The sequence below is a fragment of the Hypanus sabinus genome, assembly GCF_030144855.1.
Source record: "Hypanus sabinus isolate sHypSab1 chromosome X2 unlocalized genomic scaffold, sHypSab1.hap1 SUPER_X2_unloc_2, whole genome shotgun sequence".
In the NCBI taxonomy this organism is placed as follows: Eukaryota; Metazoa; Chordata; class Chondrichthyes; order Myliobatiformes; family Dasyatidae; genus Hypanus; species Hypanus sabinus.
In genome coordinates this window covers 1,298,260-1,317,000 of record NW_026778990.1, presented here as the reverse complement: position 1 = coordinate 1,317,000, position 18,741 = coordinate 1,298,260, and the positions used below count along the sequence as shown (strand labels likewise).

The window sequence follows — 18,741 nt, the reverse complement described above, 5'->3', positions numbered from 1 at the left end:
TCACGTTAGGGGTAGACACGTTTCTGGAGAAAATTCTTAGGGATTATATGTAGAGTTATCAAACTCCTCACACATCAACATACCCATCGTCTCCTCCAGAGTGTGATAGTCTGTTTCCCGACGGCCCTTTCGGCCGGCACCAGGACCATCCCTCCCGTCCATGTACCTGTCCAAGTGTCTCAATGGAACCTCATTTCACCACTTCCACTGGCGTCTCATTCCACACTCACACTGTCCTCTCAGTAAAGAAGTTCCTTCACATTTTACACTTAAACACTTCTCCTTTTACCCCGAACTTGTGACGTCTTATTCAGGCCTCACCCAAACTGAGGGGGAAAAGCCTCATCTGCGGAGCGACAAATTCCTTTGAATTTTTCTCTGCAACTCAAGTCCTCACCTCCTGGAAACATCATTATAAATGTTCGCTCTAATTGTTCAAGGTGTAGATTGGAGACCCTGGATTTATACACGGAGCTTAGAAAACTAGAGGGCTATGGGTAAGCGTGGGTAGTTCCATTGTAAGGACAAGTTCAGCACGGCTATGTGGACTGAAAGACCTGTATTCTACTGCAGGTTTTCTATGATCCAATCTGTACACAATACTCCAGGATTGTCCTCAGTAACGTCCTTTTCAACTTCAACATAACATTGCAGTTCGTGTACTCAGTACATTGATTCATGACGGCCAATGTGCCAAAGGCTCTCTTCATGACCCTGCCCTAAACTATGGAACTGTATTCCCGGATCCCTCTGCTCCCCGCAGACCACAATCCCCGACCAGTCACTGCCTGAGTCCGACCCTGTTGTTCCCGGCAAAGCGCAACACCTCACATCGGTCCTCATTACATTCCAGCTGCAAAACCGTCAGCCCATTTATCCAGCTGCAAAACCCATCTCCAAGTTTCGATAATCTGCCTCACTGCCACTCCTGCTCTGTATCCAGGTGTCAGCTGCAAATCCAGTTTACCATATTCCCATTGAAATCCACGGTTACGTGCAGCTGAGGAGGACGATGGCGCCTGACGGCGACTCCTTCTTTGCAGCTTCGGAAAGAGTTCTAGTTCTATTTTAATATCTCTATTTTTCCCTCTCATGTTGCTTTTGAAGACCCCGACCTGGAATTACAAATTGACTTTGGTTCTTTGCGGGAATGGACACGTTCTCGGAGTCTGATGACTGGCCGTTATTCGATATACCAAGGACGAGGGCTAAAACACCAGCTCGCCTTCAGTATTCTGGGATTACGTAGCTCTGGAGGCGGATGGAGTCGAGGTCGGTGGCGTTGCAGGAAATCGGTGCGTCGTGGGAGACGGAAGATCGAAAGCAGCGAGCTTGCTGCTGGCCGTGTTCCCGGAGACCTGGGTTCCTCGGGCACAGAGCTCGGAACAAGCAACACAGTCATTTAACTTCTTAAATCAGTGAACTGTTTGTTATGCCCCCCCCCCCCCACCGCTGTGAATCGGAGAGACCGGTTTTTCACATTAGAGAGAGAGAGAGAGAGAGAGAGAGAGAGAGAGAGAGAGAGAGAGAGAGAGAGAGAGAGAGAGAGGGGGAGAGATGGGGGGAGAGGCTGTGGTGTGTTGAATTCCGGGGTGAACGTGTAGTCTTTGCGGTTCTGAAAGTCTGTGTCTCTGTTGACGCTTTGCTGCACGTTTCAGAGCTCGGTGGAGGGCGCCGATGCTTTCTTTAACTGGTGGGTGGGTCGGGGAGGGAAGATGTTTGCTTTGTTACGCTTATGCGTGTGTGGGGTGAACTAGCGGGAATTTGGGGAGCTAGCATTTAACTGTCATTCATTCTTTGGAACTCCTCTGTTTTCGTGGATGGTTTCAAAGAGTAGAATTTCAGGATGAATATAGCATACATTTCTCTTACATTAGCTACACATTTGAAACAATTGATACCTTTGGAATATTTATATATCCTGTTCCTTAGCGTGTCTGACAATAAGTTAACCGTTGGTGTCTGGCTCATCCGCCTGTACTTTCCCGGCTCATTGTCAGAGCCTTTCTGGAACAATGGAAGCTAATCTACAGCACCTCACAGGTGTCGAAAGACATTTTACATCCTCCTGGAGACAGGCTGCGGCCCCTGCAGTTTCCGTACTCGACTTCCAGAAGGGTCGATGCGATGTCTTGTCACTAATTGGAAATTGATCTGCCCTGATTGAACCCATTAATCTATAAGATACAGGAGCACAATTAGGCCATTTGTCCCATCGCGTCTGCTCCGCCATTTCCTCATGGCTGATCCATTTTCAGTCCACCACTGGCCACCATCTCCAATCCTTCTCTCCATATCTGTTCATGCCCTGAGCAGTCGAGAATCTGTCAACCTCTCCCTTAAATATACGTAAGGACAGCACTCACTGCTGCCTGTGACAACGAGCGAATTCCACAGCTTCGCCATTCTCTAGCTAAGGACATTCCTCTTGCTCTCATTTTAAATGGATGCCCCTCCATTCTGAGCCTGTTTCCTCTAACACTCTCCCACCAGAGGTATGATCCTCTCCACAAGGATTCTGTCAGATGCTTTCACCATTCCATAGGTTTCAATCGGGTCACCCTCATTCTTCTGAATCCCAGTTAATGCAGACCGAAAGCCATCGAACCTGGAATCATGTTCGTGAACCTTGTTGGTTCCTCTCCAGTTTCAGCACATTCTTCTGAAGATAAGCGGCCTAAACTTGTTCACAATTCTCCGTTTGAGGCCACACCAGCACTTGATAAAGCCGCTACATTACATCCTTGCTCTTGCATTGTAGCTACCTTCAAATAAATGGTAATATCGCCTTTTCTTTCCACATCACACACTCGAACTCTGAAATAACCTTGAGGGAATCCTGCACAACGAGTCCCAGTTCTCTGTGCTTGTCCGTGTTTTGCATTTTCTCTCCACTGAGAAAGTACTCAACCCTTTCATTTCCTCTACAAGTGTGAATGACCATACACTTCCTGGCACTGCGTTCCACCTGCCACTTCTTTGTCCATTTTCCTCATCTGTCAGTCTTTCTGCAGCCTCGCTCCGTCCTTCAAACTATCTGTCGCTCCACCCATCTCCTTAATGTCTGCAAACGTTGTAAGAATGCCATCAATTAGATCATCCAAATCATTGACATATAACGTGAAAGAATTATCACAACACAGTCGTCTGTCGAACAACACTTCTCACTGGCAGCCAGCCGGAAAAGGCCCCTCTCTTCACATTCTTCGTCGCCTGCTAGTCAGCTGCTGTTGGAATTATTTTTGTTGTATTTTATTCCCTCTCTGATGTTGGCTTCAACTTCTCTTGTCAGCCACGGTTGTCAATCTGTGCTACTCTTTGCCAGAGACGTCATTCGGTATAGTTAAGGCAGAGGTTGATAAATTCTTGTTTAGACCGTACAGGAAGGGCGACGGTGAGAGGGCAGGAGATGGGGGCAAGGGAAAGTGGAACAGCCACGATGTAAGCGCGGACTACATGGGTCAAATTTCCCGATTCTGCTCCAGAATCATACGGTCTTGTGAAGGCTGAACAGCGAGATGCTGTGGTCCATATAGGTACCAATGCCATGGGAAGGAAGAGGGACGATATTATTCAAAGTGAGTTCAGGGAGATGTGTGCAAAGTTAAATGGCGGGTATTACAGGGCTGTGTCCTTAGGATTGCTCCCCATGCCAAGGTACCAATGAAAATAGAAGTATGAAGATTATAAAGTTTCACGTGTGCCGATGGAGCTGGTGCAGGCGGGAGAGCTTCAGATTTTTGCATCATTGGGCTATCTTTTAAAGTGCATCACCGTACGCGTCGTGGCACAGTATTCCATCTGCCATTTTTTTCCTCTTTTTCCTCATGTGGCTGAGTCCCTTTGTAGCCTCTCTGCTTCCTCAAAGCTGCTTCCTCAAATCTGCCCCTTCACCGACCTTCATATTTCCGCAAACCCTGCGACAAAGTTACCTGCCCCTTCACCGACCTTCATATCGTGCTCAAACCCTGCGACATAGCCATCATCCAATTCACTGACATAGAATGTATGTCCCAACACAGACGTCTGTGAAACAACACCAGTCACGGCAGCCAAACGAGAAAAGGCTCCCTTACTTCAGACACTTTGCATTCTGCTAGTCAGACAGTGCTAGAATCTTCCCTGTTTGTTAAGCAGCCTCATGTCCGGCAACTTGTCCCGCTCGGCACATGACGAGATAGGCCAAAGGTAGCATGGGATCCTGAAACGAAGATCCAGCCTGATAAAGACCTACTACAATTTTCGAGGGAATGACAAACTCATAGACAAAAGAGATGCGGTAGATATGTTGTATTTGGAAATTCCTAGCAAGATTGGAGTCCATGGCAATGCAGTCAGGCCAGACTGGAAAAATCGTCTAATGATGCGTTTTGCATGGAACCGATGAACAAAAAAAGAAGCTATGACCGCTTTCATGGGGCTGTATTACAGAGAACTCAACACCCCGACGGATTTAGAGGAACAAATTTGCAGAGAGATTGTAGATCGCAAGAAACATAAGGTCGGTGTTATAGTGGGATATTAGTCCCCTTGCAGTTCAGGTGCAAATCGTCCCTTCTGTGCAGGTCCCAAAATGTTCCCTTACACATATCTGTCAGCTGCTGTCTATCACAGAGACTGGGAACAAAGTAAAACCTTTCTGGTTGACTTCCAGTAACTCGTGGTTTTCCAGAAGTGACTGTGCTGGGACCATTTCCTTTTAACCTCTCTCTCAGTGACATGGATGACGCATTTGATTGGTTTGTGGCCAGAGACCCATTATTCGGTGGCATTCCGAAATAGTTCTTTGACTGACATTTGGAAATAACTGCAATAATGGAAATAACTGCAACTGGAGAGAGTGCGATACTTGATCGGCGATTAGAGAATGAGAGAGGGCAGTGGCAAAAGTTTGTGCAGAGAACACTTTGCATCTAGTGCCCACAAGGTCATTTGTTTCACGGTAAATACGTATAAAGTTAGGTCTGGTGTGTGGGGTGAGATTCTAACTTGGAGAAAGGTCAATTATAATGGAATCAGAAGTAATCTGTTAAGTGTGGATTAGGACAGGCTGTTTCCTGGCAAATGTGAACTTCAGAAGTGGGAAGCTTCAAAAAGAGTAACTTTGGGAGTAAAATTCTTATATATGTCTGGCTGAATAAAAGATAAAGTTGAAAGATGTAGGCATCTATAGATGTTGAGGCCCTGGTGAAGATATAAAAGGAGGTTCACTGCAGGTATAAGCAGGTCGGAACAAATAAGGTGCTCATGGGGTATAAAAATGGAAGAGAACATAAGACACAGATGCAACAGCAATTGGCATTTTTAGGACAGTTAATTGAAGCATCCAGACTGCACACCGTGATTTCCATTTAACTAATTATATGAATTCTGAAACAAATTGACTGCACCAGTGACTATTTGATTTGCCATATTTAAGGGGTGAATATCACTTTTTAGACATCACTTTCATTTTGACACGAAATCGGCTGTCTGCTATTCAGTGTCAAAAAGCCAAATTAAACCACTGTGGATTAATGTTGTAAAACGATAAAACATGAAAACTTCCAAAGTGGGTATGAATACTTTTTAGAGTGCTGTAAAATACAAAACAATCCTGCGTACAATTAAGAAACATTAGGACCGATGTTGTCCTTGATCCTGGTGCTGTGTGTTGTCACACCTTTATGTCTGCTGCCCAATGGAAGGTGTGAGAAGACAGAATGACGGGGTGGAAAGGGTCTTTGTTTATGTTACCTGCTTTCCAGGGGTATCTAGATATGCAGCTGGAGTCAATGGAGGGGAGTAATGTTTCTGTGACAGACAGTGCTGAGATCACAAAGTCCTTCTCTGACATGACTTCACAAATTTCCCCACCTCACTCATCTGGACTGAACACCATTTGCCATTCCTCAGCCTACTCAACAAGCTGCTCAAGAATCACTTGTATCAGAATCAGAATCGGGTTTTTTATCACCTGTATGTGTTGTGAAATTTGGAAACTGTTACCATCAGGTAGGAGGTACAGAAGCCTGAAGGCAAACACTCATCGATTCAGGACGGCTTCTTACCCTCTGCAATCAGATTCCTGAATGGGCATTGAAACCTTGGACACTATAATTGTTATTATTATTTTATTTTGTTTTCTCCTTCCATACTATGTAGCAGGGAACTGCTGCTGCTAAGCTAACAAATTCCACGACACATGCCAGTGGTAATAAACCTGATTCTGATTTGTTAACTTACCAGCAGCAGTTTCATCCAATACATGAAAACATAGAAAGGGGAAAAAACAAATCAAGTAAAACAATAACAGTAAGCATATACGCATATTTAAAAGATGAAATATGCTGCAAATACAAAAATAATATATATTATAAAAGTGTGGTGCTGTTCATTGATACAATGTCCATTTAGGAATCGGATGGCAGAGGGGAAGAAGCTGTTCCTGAATCACTGAGTGTGTGCATTTAGGCTTCTGTATTTCTTTCTTGCCTTTAACAATGAGAAGAGGGCATGTTCTGGGAGATGGAAGTCCTGCATTGCTGACGTCGATTTTCTGATGCATCACTACCTGACGATGTCTTGGATGCTACGGAGGCTCGGACGCAAGATGGAGCTGACTAACTTTACAACTTCTGGAAGCTGATTTTGGTCCTGCGCAGTAACTGCCCCCATCCCCACCAAAGGGTGAATCAGCCTGTTAGAATATCCTTCACTGTACATTGAGAGAGGTTATTGAGCGACTTCCATCACTAGTTCTCAAAGAGAACTCTGGTAGGCCAATCAGATGGTCCAATGCTGCTCAGTGATAAAATACAAAACAATCATGTGCACGATTAAGAAATATTATCGAACAGTAGAAATACTGGAGTCATGATGATCATGATGAGGTCTGCTGGATAGAGACGTTTATACACTTGCTGTCCTCAATAATTCCATGAGATTGAAGGATAAGGTTGCAGGGTGACAAAACGTGGCAGGAGCACTTGGAAAGAAAACCAAATCCCGACCTGGAGAAAACAGCACCTGTTCTTTCAGCACTGTTCTCCAGCAGTTTAAGGACTGAGTCCAGTCGGAACATAACTCACAAGTGTTCTTGAAAGTCAAGTATTAACCCTACCTACCAGCAACCAAGCATTGCCATTCTGGTCCCATTCATGATAGCTTATGAAGAAGCATGTGACTTCCCTCCCAGAGATGATCGGTGTTTGTGCACTCAACTCTTGAAGGATTGGACCCCATCGTCAGAGATGTTTCCAATCACAGCATCTGGAAGGCTGTTCCCAATTCAGATAGCACAGAGCAGGAAGTTTCTATCCAGTGAGCATATTCTCGCATTGGGCATGGAAAAGGCAATTGCAGGCACAGATAAATTTGACCGTGTGGTGCTCCGTCTTTCATAAGATGAAATCAGCATGGCGCGAAGGTCTTCAGGGCTGCGGCTGGTGTGCATTTTGCATAGCACATTGAGAAATCACATCTTTTCAAACTCTAATGAAATATAGCTGCTGTCTTGTCTTCCTTACAGTTATATTGTTATTTTGGGACAAGAATAGATCCTCAGAGATCCTAACTCCCAGGAACTTGAAACTGCTCACTCTCTCCTATTCTGATTCCTCTATGAGGATTGTTTCGAGTTCCCACGTCTTACACTTGTATTAGTTAATACCTTTTCCATTCTTTCTATTGGTTTGAAGATAGTGATGGGAATCTGTGGTCAAGTTCAGTTTAGGGATCTATTCTGGAGAAAAGTTGAATTTTAGTGGATTTGACCGGATTTTGCAGAGGTGGAGTGAGAAAATCTGTATGACAGTGAATGAACAGATGGCAAGTGGGAGTTTTTTTTTATAAATGAGCGTGATTGCAGCTGTCCTGAAGAAGCATGTTCCTTTTACAGTGAAGGATAACCTGGCAAGTGGAGGGAACCTTAGCCAATGAGAAATATAAAGGTTCTGGTTAAGAAATAAATGAAGCATACACTGGGTGTAGGAGGTCAGAATCGGGCAAATCACCTGATGAGAATAAAAGTTATAAAGAATACCCTTAAGAGAGAAACCGGGAGGACAAGCCAATGTTATGTGATTGATCAGGTAGGTCAGGAAAACACCAAGAGGTTCTGTAGCTATGTTAGGAGTAACAGTGTGGCTTCGGAGAGAGAGGGCCCATAGTGAACAGCAGGGTCTCCATGTCCTTAGCAACATGGAATGTGTGGGGTCATGAATCAATCAATGATTTGTGTTTACTGAGTACAGTATCATGGTTGCTCAATTGATAATGCAGACTCGTGGACTTGATTTGGAGGACATTCATATTACCAGTGAGCAGTTATGAGCAGCCTACACTGCATTCAGTTGAGGGAATCATCAAGGCCTGACCCACTGTTTTGAAGGACAGAGAAGATTGCTGAGGTCCACTAAAGGTTGCCCCAGTGACTGAAGAGTGTCTAATGTTGTTTTACTGTTTAAAGAGCTGTCAAGGACAAGCATGGGAACTGCAGGTCAGTCACCCTGACTTCAGTAGTTCGGACGCTACTGGAGGGGATTCTCGGGGACAGGAATCACCTGTATTTGGATGGACAGTGTCTGATTAGTAGGAGTCAGCGTGGCTTTGTTTGTAGGAAGTTGTGGTTGATGGATCTACAGAGATTTTTGTAGATTTACAAAATCTTATTAACTGAGCTGAATAAAACTGTTTCTGAGAATGCAGGCTGGGGATTAGTGTTGTGCTCCAGAGGACGGAGCTGTGAGTCTTGTTGCTGATTATTTTAACAATGTATTTGCATGCAAATGCGAAAGACTTTATCAGTAAGTTCGGACATGTTGTTGATAGTGAATAATATTCGCATAGAGATCCTGATCAGTTAGGGAAGAGGGCCAGAATGGCAAATGCCTCACAACACAGATACAGATGTGAGAGAAATTTGTGAATTCTGTAGCATCTTCTCTATTTCTGCATGAATATGATCTACATGTGATCAGATGTTCACCTAAGTCCTAACACTAGATAAAGAGTAGCCAATTAAATTAATAACACCAAAACATTATACTTCTTCATTTACTTATTTGGATAAATGCTCCATGAGTCTGTGGGTCTTTGAAAGTGGTGACAGTGTAAACAGGGAGGTGAGGAAGTCCTCTGAAATGAATCCTTCATCAGTCAGGGCACTGAATACAAGAGTGAGGATGTATCCTCACAACTATACAATATTTTATTGAGACTGTAGTTGGGTTGTTGCTCAGCAACAGAAAGGATGTGATTCAGCTGGAGAGCGTGCAGTAAAGATTTACAAGGAGCGACTAGGACTGAGTTACAAAGAGAGACTGGAAAGCCTCGGTCTGTGCTCCCGGAATGTAGAAAGCTGAGTGTTGAGCGGATAGAAGTGTATAAACTCTGAGGGACATGGCTGATAAAGTGAATGGCCGCAGTCTTTTTCACAAAAGAGGCCATCTAAAACTAGATGGAATTTATCTGTGGTGAGAGGGGAATGATGTAAAGGACATTTAGGGAGAAACTTTTTTGCACATTCCTCTTCCCATATTTTACATTCCCCCTAGTCACATGTGAACCATCTACACCTGGAGTGAGGAATCTTGCACTCAGCTATAGAAATTCACAGGGCAAAAGCGCGGCCATACTGACCACAGTGTGTATCGCAGAGTTCCATTTAACCTGTGTTTGACCCACATCCCTCTCAACCTCTCCGATTCATTCACCTGTCCGAATGTCTGCTAAACATTGTGATTGTGTCTCCTCTGCAGCTTCTCCTGTCAGCTCGTACCATTCACCCACCACTCTCTGTGTGGAAGGAGTTGCCCGAGTGTCCTTTTGACCTTTCCCTTTCAAAACATTCTGCCCTTTCCCAGCTCAGTGATTTTCATTGCACAAATGAGCCACCAGAACTGCCCACAATACATTGTGGTCACACCAATGACCTGTACTGTCACAACATGAAGTCCCATCTCCTGTACTCCAAACTCTAACTGATGAATGCCTTCTTCACCACCGTATCGACACTTCCAGAGCACTCTGTACTTGTAATCCTTCGTCTGTCTGCTATCTAACACTCTTGATGATCCGACTAGCTGCCACAGATACCCCTGTCGGTGCCCCCTGTTAAATAGTTTTCTGTTACTGAGGCTCACTCAGAGCACTTAACAGTGCGGTATAGGAACAGGTCCTTCTTCCCACCATGTCTGTGCTGAACACAATGCCACATTAAACGGAATCACTTCTCTCCCTTCAATGTCACTATCATATCTGCTTCCATCACTCCCCATCTCAGCCCACGCCAGCCCCAACCACTCTGTAAATAAAACTGATCTACCACTTGCCATGTTCACCATCTTTAAATGATCACCCTGTTACTGTAAAGGCAGCCTTCTTGAATTTGACATTTCCACCCTAGGAAAATTACCCTGACTGTTTTCCTTATCTGCCACTGCATAGTTTTATAAACTTCGGTCAGGTCCCCCCTCAGCTTCCTTCACTCCAGCGAAAGCAGCCCCAGAGTGTCTGATCTTTACCTGTAACACAAGACCCCAGTGCAGGCAACATTTCTGTGAAGCTTTTCTTCACATTTCCAGCTTAATCAATTCTTCGTTATTTTACTGACCAGAATTGCACAGGTTACTGCAGCTGTGATTTAATTAATATTTTGTGCAACTGTAATGCAACTCCTCTGCTGCTAAAGGGAGGCATGCTGCTCACTTATTTCATAACCATGACAATTTGTGCTATGACCTTTCGGGAACTATCTACATGTATCCCAATATCTCTCTGTTCACTGACACTCCCCATGACATTGTGCATGTCCTGGTCTGTTTTACCTTCCCAGAATCCATCGCTGTGCACTTGTCTGACACTGTAACAATACTTCTCCGTCTCTCTGCACAGATCACACAGAGATAAATGTCCATCAACCGTTCTATCCCCCTGTCTGCTGTTTGTGTGTAACTTGTACAAGAGAACACATGGACCCCTCTGTACTTGAATCATGTGCTGTTTCTCTCCATATAAATAATAGTCCGCGTTTTGATTCTTTCCATCACTGAACACGCCATCGCTGTTTACCACATTAAACACCATTTTCCAAGTATTCTCTCTTTTGCCCAGAGTCTCGAATCCTGTGCAAGACAAAATGTCCCATCACAACATTAACCCCACCACATCCTGTGTCAGTGACAGACAGGTTTGGACAACACACACTCTGCCCCCTCGGCCGGGTGATTAATATCGATTGTGAATAATTGACGGCCCTCAACCTACCCCTGCTCCCTTAGAAAACCCATTACCAACCCAACCTCCCCCTACTCCACCAGAATTTTAATATTGATAGTATGTAACTGAGGGTGGATTTGATCCGTGGATATTCCAGTGGTTACATCCTCCAATCCTGAAACAAACGTGTTAACTGAGTTTCTGTCTTCTATTTAAAACCCAGTTTTCTATTCTTGTGAACTCGTCTTGTGATTTCTGGTGTTGTGCACCAGCCTTTCAGGTGGCACCTTGTTAAATGCATTCTGAAAATCTAACCACATCTATAGGTTCCTTCCTAGCAGCTAGACAAACTCTTTTCATGTTAATCAAACATGAGTAGCCTTTCACTCAATGAGCTGGCAGGGTCTCAAATTGGGTCAAAGATCGACAAGTTGATGATCAAACATTTGGACACTGGCCTTCACCAGTTAATGCACAGAGAATAGAGGTCAAGGTGTAACGTTGCAGTTGTATAAGATGTGAGTTCACATTGAAATATCGTGTTTAGTTTTCGTCACACTGTCTCAGGAAAGATGTCATTAAGCAAGAAATAAGGAAGGTGAAATTTACAAGGTCATTGTTGGGTCACAAATGACTGAGTTATGAGCAGTTTCGGATTGTGTTTCTTGGAATGTGGGAGAACAAGGGGCAATATTATAGAGGTGTATGAAACAAGGAAGTTCGCAGATAGTGTGGATGCATAGAGACACTACATAGAGCAACAGGGATGTGGAATCCGCTACTACAGGGCACCGGATTCTGAGATGGCAGAGATTAAATAGAAATCTGTTGCTTTATGTCTCTCAGTCAGACGGTGGCCAGTTTCACACATCATGCCCACGGACCCGTGTTCTCTGTGCTGTGCCAGTCTTTCACGCTGTCCCCAGGTGCAGCCAGTCTTCGTGGTGGATACATCCTTTCTCAGAAATGAAGACTTCGGAGATTCTGTGGCTCCGGGTTTTTTGTGGGACTGGATTGCTGTCCATTGCTCTCTCCATTTGCTTCCGGGCTTCGGACAGTGCTGGAACGCTGAATATGTTCGAACACTGAGGTCCCTCTCCCGGTCAGCCTGCAACCATCTCCCTACAATAGCTGTAAGATCAAACACGTTTCTCACAATACGACGCATTCATTCACCCTATCTACACCCTTCATAATTTTGTATACCGCTGTTATACCTTCCCTCATTCTCATACGCTCCAAGGAATAAGGTTAGAATGCCTTGAGATTATTCTTGATTCTGCTTACCAAGGACAGTTTATGGCCAATTTTGGCTTTTCTAATCACCTGTTTAAGCACAATCTACTCTCTTTGTACTCAGTGAGGCTCCAGTCCGATTTAGCTTCCGGAATCCCTTCAATGGTTCTGTAGAAGGCTCCAATATCACAGATCTGCTTGTAGATGCAGCTCCTTCCTGCGACCATATTTCATTTTCTGCTCGCAATCTGGTTTCACACTGAGACCAGCTGTACCCTCGCCCTCCGGCTGCTGTGTGTGAGGAGGACGCGCTGCACTGTTCTCGGCCCCGGGGAAGGATTGCCGTCACTTTTACCGACCCCTCAAGTATTTCATTGCAGAGTGGGAAATTATTCCTTAAAATTCTAGATCAGAGCTGGGAACAGTAAAACCAGGGAATCCTTCAGTTTGGACCCGGAGTGTGTGAGAGGTTGACGAGAGCGCTGTCTTTCAGTTCTGTTCTGCATGTACCGTTGGAAATTGGCGGATGTGTTAAAGTGCAGGTGGATCTGGAAGAGGAGGGGCCGCTCTCTGCAGACCGTCACACTGACTCTGTCTCATCCCCCTCCCAAGCCTGTCTCTCCGCACCTTCCTCGGGTAGGTCGAGGTTCTGGGTATAACAGGAGACAGCAGCAGTCAGTTTGTCACTGAGCAGCCATCTGAGTGAAGCAGCGTCATGTCCGGTGGAGGGAAAAAAGGCAAAGGACAGGGAAAAGGTGGAGCAGGCACCTTTAAGTGTTCCGTGTTAATATCCAGTGAAACATCAAACCAGACATTTTCCCCCTCTCTCCTACTACCACATTTCAGGGCAGTACATGCTGAGGGACACACGGAGGCTTGGTGTACCCGACTGTGTCCCTGTAGAATGATGTGAGTAGAGATGTGCACAGTCCAGCTCTCATCAGGCTCAACAAAAACAGCATATCTGTATTGTAATCCATTTATCACTCTGTGTCCCTTTTCTCCAAAAGATCAGGGTCTCCCTGTAATATATAATCGCCTACATGAACTGGTATTTAGCTCTCTAATCTACCGGACCCTGTGCCAATTTGCATGTCGCTCAGGTGGTAATGCAAAGATCCTCTTTCCTCGTTCTGCCTATGTTGTCAGTGCCCAAATGCACCTCCCACTGCAAGTTCCTCTACAGGGCAGATAATGCGACTCGAACCCGGGCAGAGGCAGGCAACACAGTCAGTCTGTGACTCTGCTACAAGGTCTTCCGCCATATCCAGCGTACATCAGTAAGCAGGGGCTACAGCATGCTCAGGTGTAACCTGCAGGCCAGTGGTGGGAGGGAGCGCCTTACGTCTATTATATTAGGTCTACCTGCACAGAAATAATTCCGGACATTGTTCGTGGAGGAGTGGAAAAAGAACCTAAAATATTAAAAGAGGTTCAGCTTGTGTTCAATGATGCAGATAATGAAACACACTGGGGAACATAAAATATCGAGTCTCCATCACTTACAGCTTTACACAGCTGCTTCTTATTCTGATCTCGCAAACTGCCAAGAACAGAATAAATAAATATAATTGTTAAAATATCCCGCCTGGAGGTAAACATACGTATAACGTAGTTAAACACTCAACAATATTCTGAATAGTGCTGCAAATAAACGTTCGAGTTGATGCTGTTCCAAACAGGCTGTGCACAACAAAGAGAATTATTGCACATCACAAATCAGATTAATTACAGTCAGAAATAGATGTTGTTAACCCGTTGTAGTTCAGCGCATGCAGAAGTGTGTGATACACCACATGCTGGTATAAAATGAAAATGGGACACATTATTATTAAATATTTTGTAATAATTTTATTTGTTGCTCTGAAAGGCGTAAACATTCCAACGAAGATTTCTCTGCAGGTGGGGAAAGATGTGAAACACAGACTTGATGAATCTGCCCAAAATCTCCACCAGTCAAACTCAGACTCTTCTCTCTGACCTCCTGGAGAACCACTTCCTGGATTGGAGCTGCAAGACAGCGGACACGAACAGACACATTGAGTGTGAAGCGGGAACGTCAGAACGGTTACGGGCTCTTATATTCAATATGCAAAATGGTCTGTACTTTCAAAGCACGGCACTGACCACTCCGATGTCGTCATTGCTTCTCTGGATCTCAGCTTACTGAACTGAGATGATGATATCACTGCAGGCCAAGCTGCCGAAGTCATTACTATTCCACGCGCACCGTTGACCATGATGATAATGCTGCCTCTGGAGCCTTCACACTGACCACAGTGGTATCATTACTGTGTGTCCTGGTCATTCCCAGGACCGCCATGTTTGAAATTCCTCCTCTCTGCGTAAAATTCAATTTGAGAATTATCAAGTGAGAGTTCCCTGCAGTCAGCTGATTGTGATTATCTAGCTCAAAGGCAGCTATAAATGGTGTACATCAGCGATTCGCACCTGGGGCCATATGGCTCCCTTGGGGGCCCTGACACATTTGAAGGGAGCCACCGACTGAAAACTGTGAGAAAGGGAGCCCCGAGGGTTTATCGGGACCCTGGTAACTGAACCGATGGAATACCGAAGCAGCAAACTTCATTGTAGTCAATAGTTTCCCTCCTATTTATAATATCTTTCCAACACACCGTTTGAATTCAGCGCAACTGGTACATTCCTGATTCGAATGACATTTGAAATATTTTCAGTCAGAGTCCCTATGAAATATTTCTACACTAACTTATCTCAAGGTCATCGGGAATATCCTGTCAGGATCCGGAGACTTATCCACTTTTATATTCTATAAAAGTGCCAGTACTTACTCTTCTTTAATCACCATATTTTCCATAACTACCCTACTTGTTTCCCTGACCTTACACAATGCAATATCTTTCTCTTCAATGAATACCGAAGAAAATACATCGTTCAAAATTTCCCCCATCTCTTTTGGCTCCACACATAGCTGTCCACTCTGATTCTCTAAGGGACCAATTTTATCCCTTACTATCCTTTTGCTATTTATATAACTGTAGAAACCATTTGGATTTATTTTCACCTCACTTACCAAAGCAACATCATATTCTCTTTTCGCTTTTCTAATTACCTTCTTAAGATTCTTTTTTTACATTCTTTACATTCCTCGAGCACCTCATGTACTCCATGCTGCCTCTATTTATTGTATATCGCTTCTTTTTCCGAACCAATTTTCCAATATCCCTTGAAAACCACGGCTGTCTGAAACTTTTAACCTTTCCTTTCAACCTAACAGGAACATAAAGATTTAGTACTTTTAAATTTCACCTTTAAATGACCTCCATTTCTCTATTACATCCTTCCCATTAAACGAATTGTCCCAATTCACTCCTTCTAAATCCTTTCGCATCTCCTCAAAGTTAGCTTTACTCCAATCAAACATCTCAACCATGGGTCCAGACCTATCCTTCTCCAGAATTATATAGAAACTAAACATGTCCGATGTGGATTTCCCAGAAGAGAAGTTATTTCCAATTAACTGTTCTTAGTTTCTGCGTAATACCCTCGTAATTTTCCGTTTTTCAGTTTACAAATATCCTATCCTTATCTGTCGCTCTCTTGGAAGTGAGGGAGTTGAGGTCTCTGTCACCTTACTGCTCACCCACTGAGAGGACATCTGAATAGACTCATTATCCAACAGCAGGTAGTAGTACAATCCCATTAGCTTCATTGCACCCTTTCCATTCCCGAGTTCTATCTAATGGATTCAGTGTCTGAACCCTCCACTATGTCTCCCCTGAGTGCAGCTGTGATATTCTCCCTGATTCGTAATGCAACTGACACCTCTTTTACTTCCTTCTCCAGCTTTCGAAATACTTCACACATCCCTGCCCATCGATCAACCAGGTCTCTGTAATGGCCACAGCATTGTAGCTCCATGCACTGATCTATGTTCTGTGTTCGTCACCTTTACCCATAATATTCCCTGCATTGAAATACACACCTTGCCCAGGAGTGTATTACACAAACTATATATCTCATCATAGCTATTTATTTGATTTTGCCTGTCCGTACTTTCACCGATAACTTACTTTGTGTCCAGTCCTTCAGTAATTCGCCTGATGTTCCGATTCCCAACCCCCTGCAATACCAATTTAATCCTTCCCAGTAGCATCAGCCAACGTCCCGTCCAGCATATTAGTTCCCCTCCAGATCAGCTGCAAACCGTACCACTTCTACAGGTCACACTTGCCCAGAAATATGTTCTATTGATCGAAGCTTAAACCACTGCCCCCGTTACCGTCTCCTCTGTTTCTCATTCAGTTGTACTGTCATCCCATTCTTATCTACACTAGCCCAGGGCACTGGGAGTAATCCACAAATTATGACCTTGTATGCCCTTCTATTCACCCTATTTCCTAACTTTATATACTCAGTCTGTAGGAACTCTTCCCTATTTATTACGACGACAGTGGTGCCAATATACACCACGACCTCTGGCTGTTCACTCTTCCCCTTCAGAACATCTTGCAGCCGCTCGATTACACCTGGACCCTTGCACTTGGGAGGCGAGGCAGCATCCTGCGTCTCTTTTGTGGTCACAGTATCTCCTGTTTGTACCGCTAACTGTCAGGTCCCCTATCACTAATGCACAGCCTGACTCTACCCTTCCCTGCCACAAGGGAAACCACGAGGGTTTCTCTCCATCAGTTTGAACTTAAAGAACTTCGTAGAATCAGCTACATGCAAAAGTTCACTAAAGTGCTGTGGACTCGAGCTGAAGTCTGAATAGGTGATCGCACAAATCTGACGTCGCGGTACTTCAGCGGTGTAAAGGAAATTACAGTCCTATGAGAGATGAGATGTCAAAGGTAAATTGGAAGGCGGGCGGAACAGGCAGGGATGATAGCAGAGCTGAAATTGCAGGGGTTTCCGGGAAAAAACGAGGAAGATGCAAGACAGATGAATTCGATAAAAGTAATAAATATTAAAATTGCAATATTTGTGAAAAGCAAGCTAACATGCACTATCAAGTTCGTTAGAAGACTACACATTGAAATAAAAGAGAAATGAGAATGGATATAATGCTGCCAGATAATGAGGTCTGAGACAGAATAAAGTGGAACAACGAGATGGTAGATGAACTAAATGAGTATCGTACATCAGTCCTCACTGCGGAAGACATGTTGAAGGGTGATAGGAAATAGAAGTGAGTGCAGTTACTATTACAAAGGAGAAGGTGCTGAAAACGCTGAAAGATCTAAAGGTTCATTTGTCACCCGGATCAGATGATCTGCACCCTGGAGATTGCGGACGCATTAGTACAGGTCTTTCAGGAAACATTGGACTCCAGCCGTGTTTCCGGAGGACTGTAAAATTGCGAATGTCTTTCCACTCTTTAGGAAAGGACAGGGGCAGCAGAAAGAAAATTACAGGCCAGTCAGCCTGAACTCACTGGTTGGGGAGATGTTTGAGTCATTTGTTAAGAGGATGTTATGGTGTACTTTGCAGGTAAGTGGTAAATGAAATACTACACTGGTAAATACATGTTTATGCACTCCGGTGGTACAAATGAATGAGCAGACAGTTTTCGACACGGAAGGAAAATACAAAAGTCTGAGATGCAATGGGTGTTGAAAGTTCTTGTGCAAAGTCCTGAAGGTTAACTTGCAGGTTGCGTCGTCGGTGAGGAAGGCAAATGCACAGGAACAACACGCTAGATGAACTCAGCAGGTCTGGCAGAATCCGTGGAAACGAGCAGTCAACGTTTCGGGCTGAGATTCTTCGTCAGGACTGAACAAGGAAGGGCTGGGGCCCTGTAAAAAAGGTGGGAGGAGGATGGGAAGGAGAAAGCTGGTAGATGCCAGGAGAAAAACCAGTAAGAGGAAATAACAAGGGGTGGAGGAGGGGAAGCAGGGAGGGGATAGGCTGGAAAAGTGAAGAGGAATGTAAGGGGAAAGCACTATGGGTAGTAGAGGAAGGCAGAATCATGAGAGAGGTGATAGGCAGCTGGAAGAGGAGGCAGAGTGAAACTGGGATAGGGAAGGGAGGGGGAGCGGCTGGCGAAGACACGGCAAGGGTTGGGGCTGGGGTCAGAAGAGGGTAAAGAATGAGGGAGAGAAAGAGGGAGAGGGTGGTCGAGATTTTCAGGAAGTGCGGGGTAAGGGGAGGAGGAGGGATCAGAGGGAAGGACTGTTGCTGAGGAGTGGAAAAATTGGATCAGCTATGATTGCATAGGGTAGCAGACACGATGGGCCGAATGGTATAATTCTGCTCGTTTGTCTTCTGATCTTTTGGTCTTATAAATACAAAAAAGGCTAATTGACAGATGGATGACGGGCGAAG

At 44.6% G+C, this 18,741-nt stretch overlaps 1 long non-coding RNA gene across 1 annotated transcript in view; it reads left to right on the top strand.

Annotated features, from left to right (window-relative positions):
* Window positions 1-18,268, top strand: part of LOC132385776 (uncharacterized) — a 369,445-nt gene extending 351,177 nt beyond the window's left edge. The window contains exon 3 of the long non-coding RNA XR_009509275.1: window positions 14,306-18,268. This is a non-coding gene — a long non-coding RNA (uncharacterized LOC132385776). The remainder of the gene's footprint in view (window positions 1-14,305) is intronic.
* Window positions 18,269-18,741: the final 473 nt, after the last annotated feature.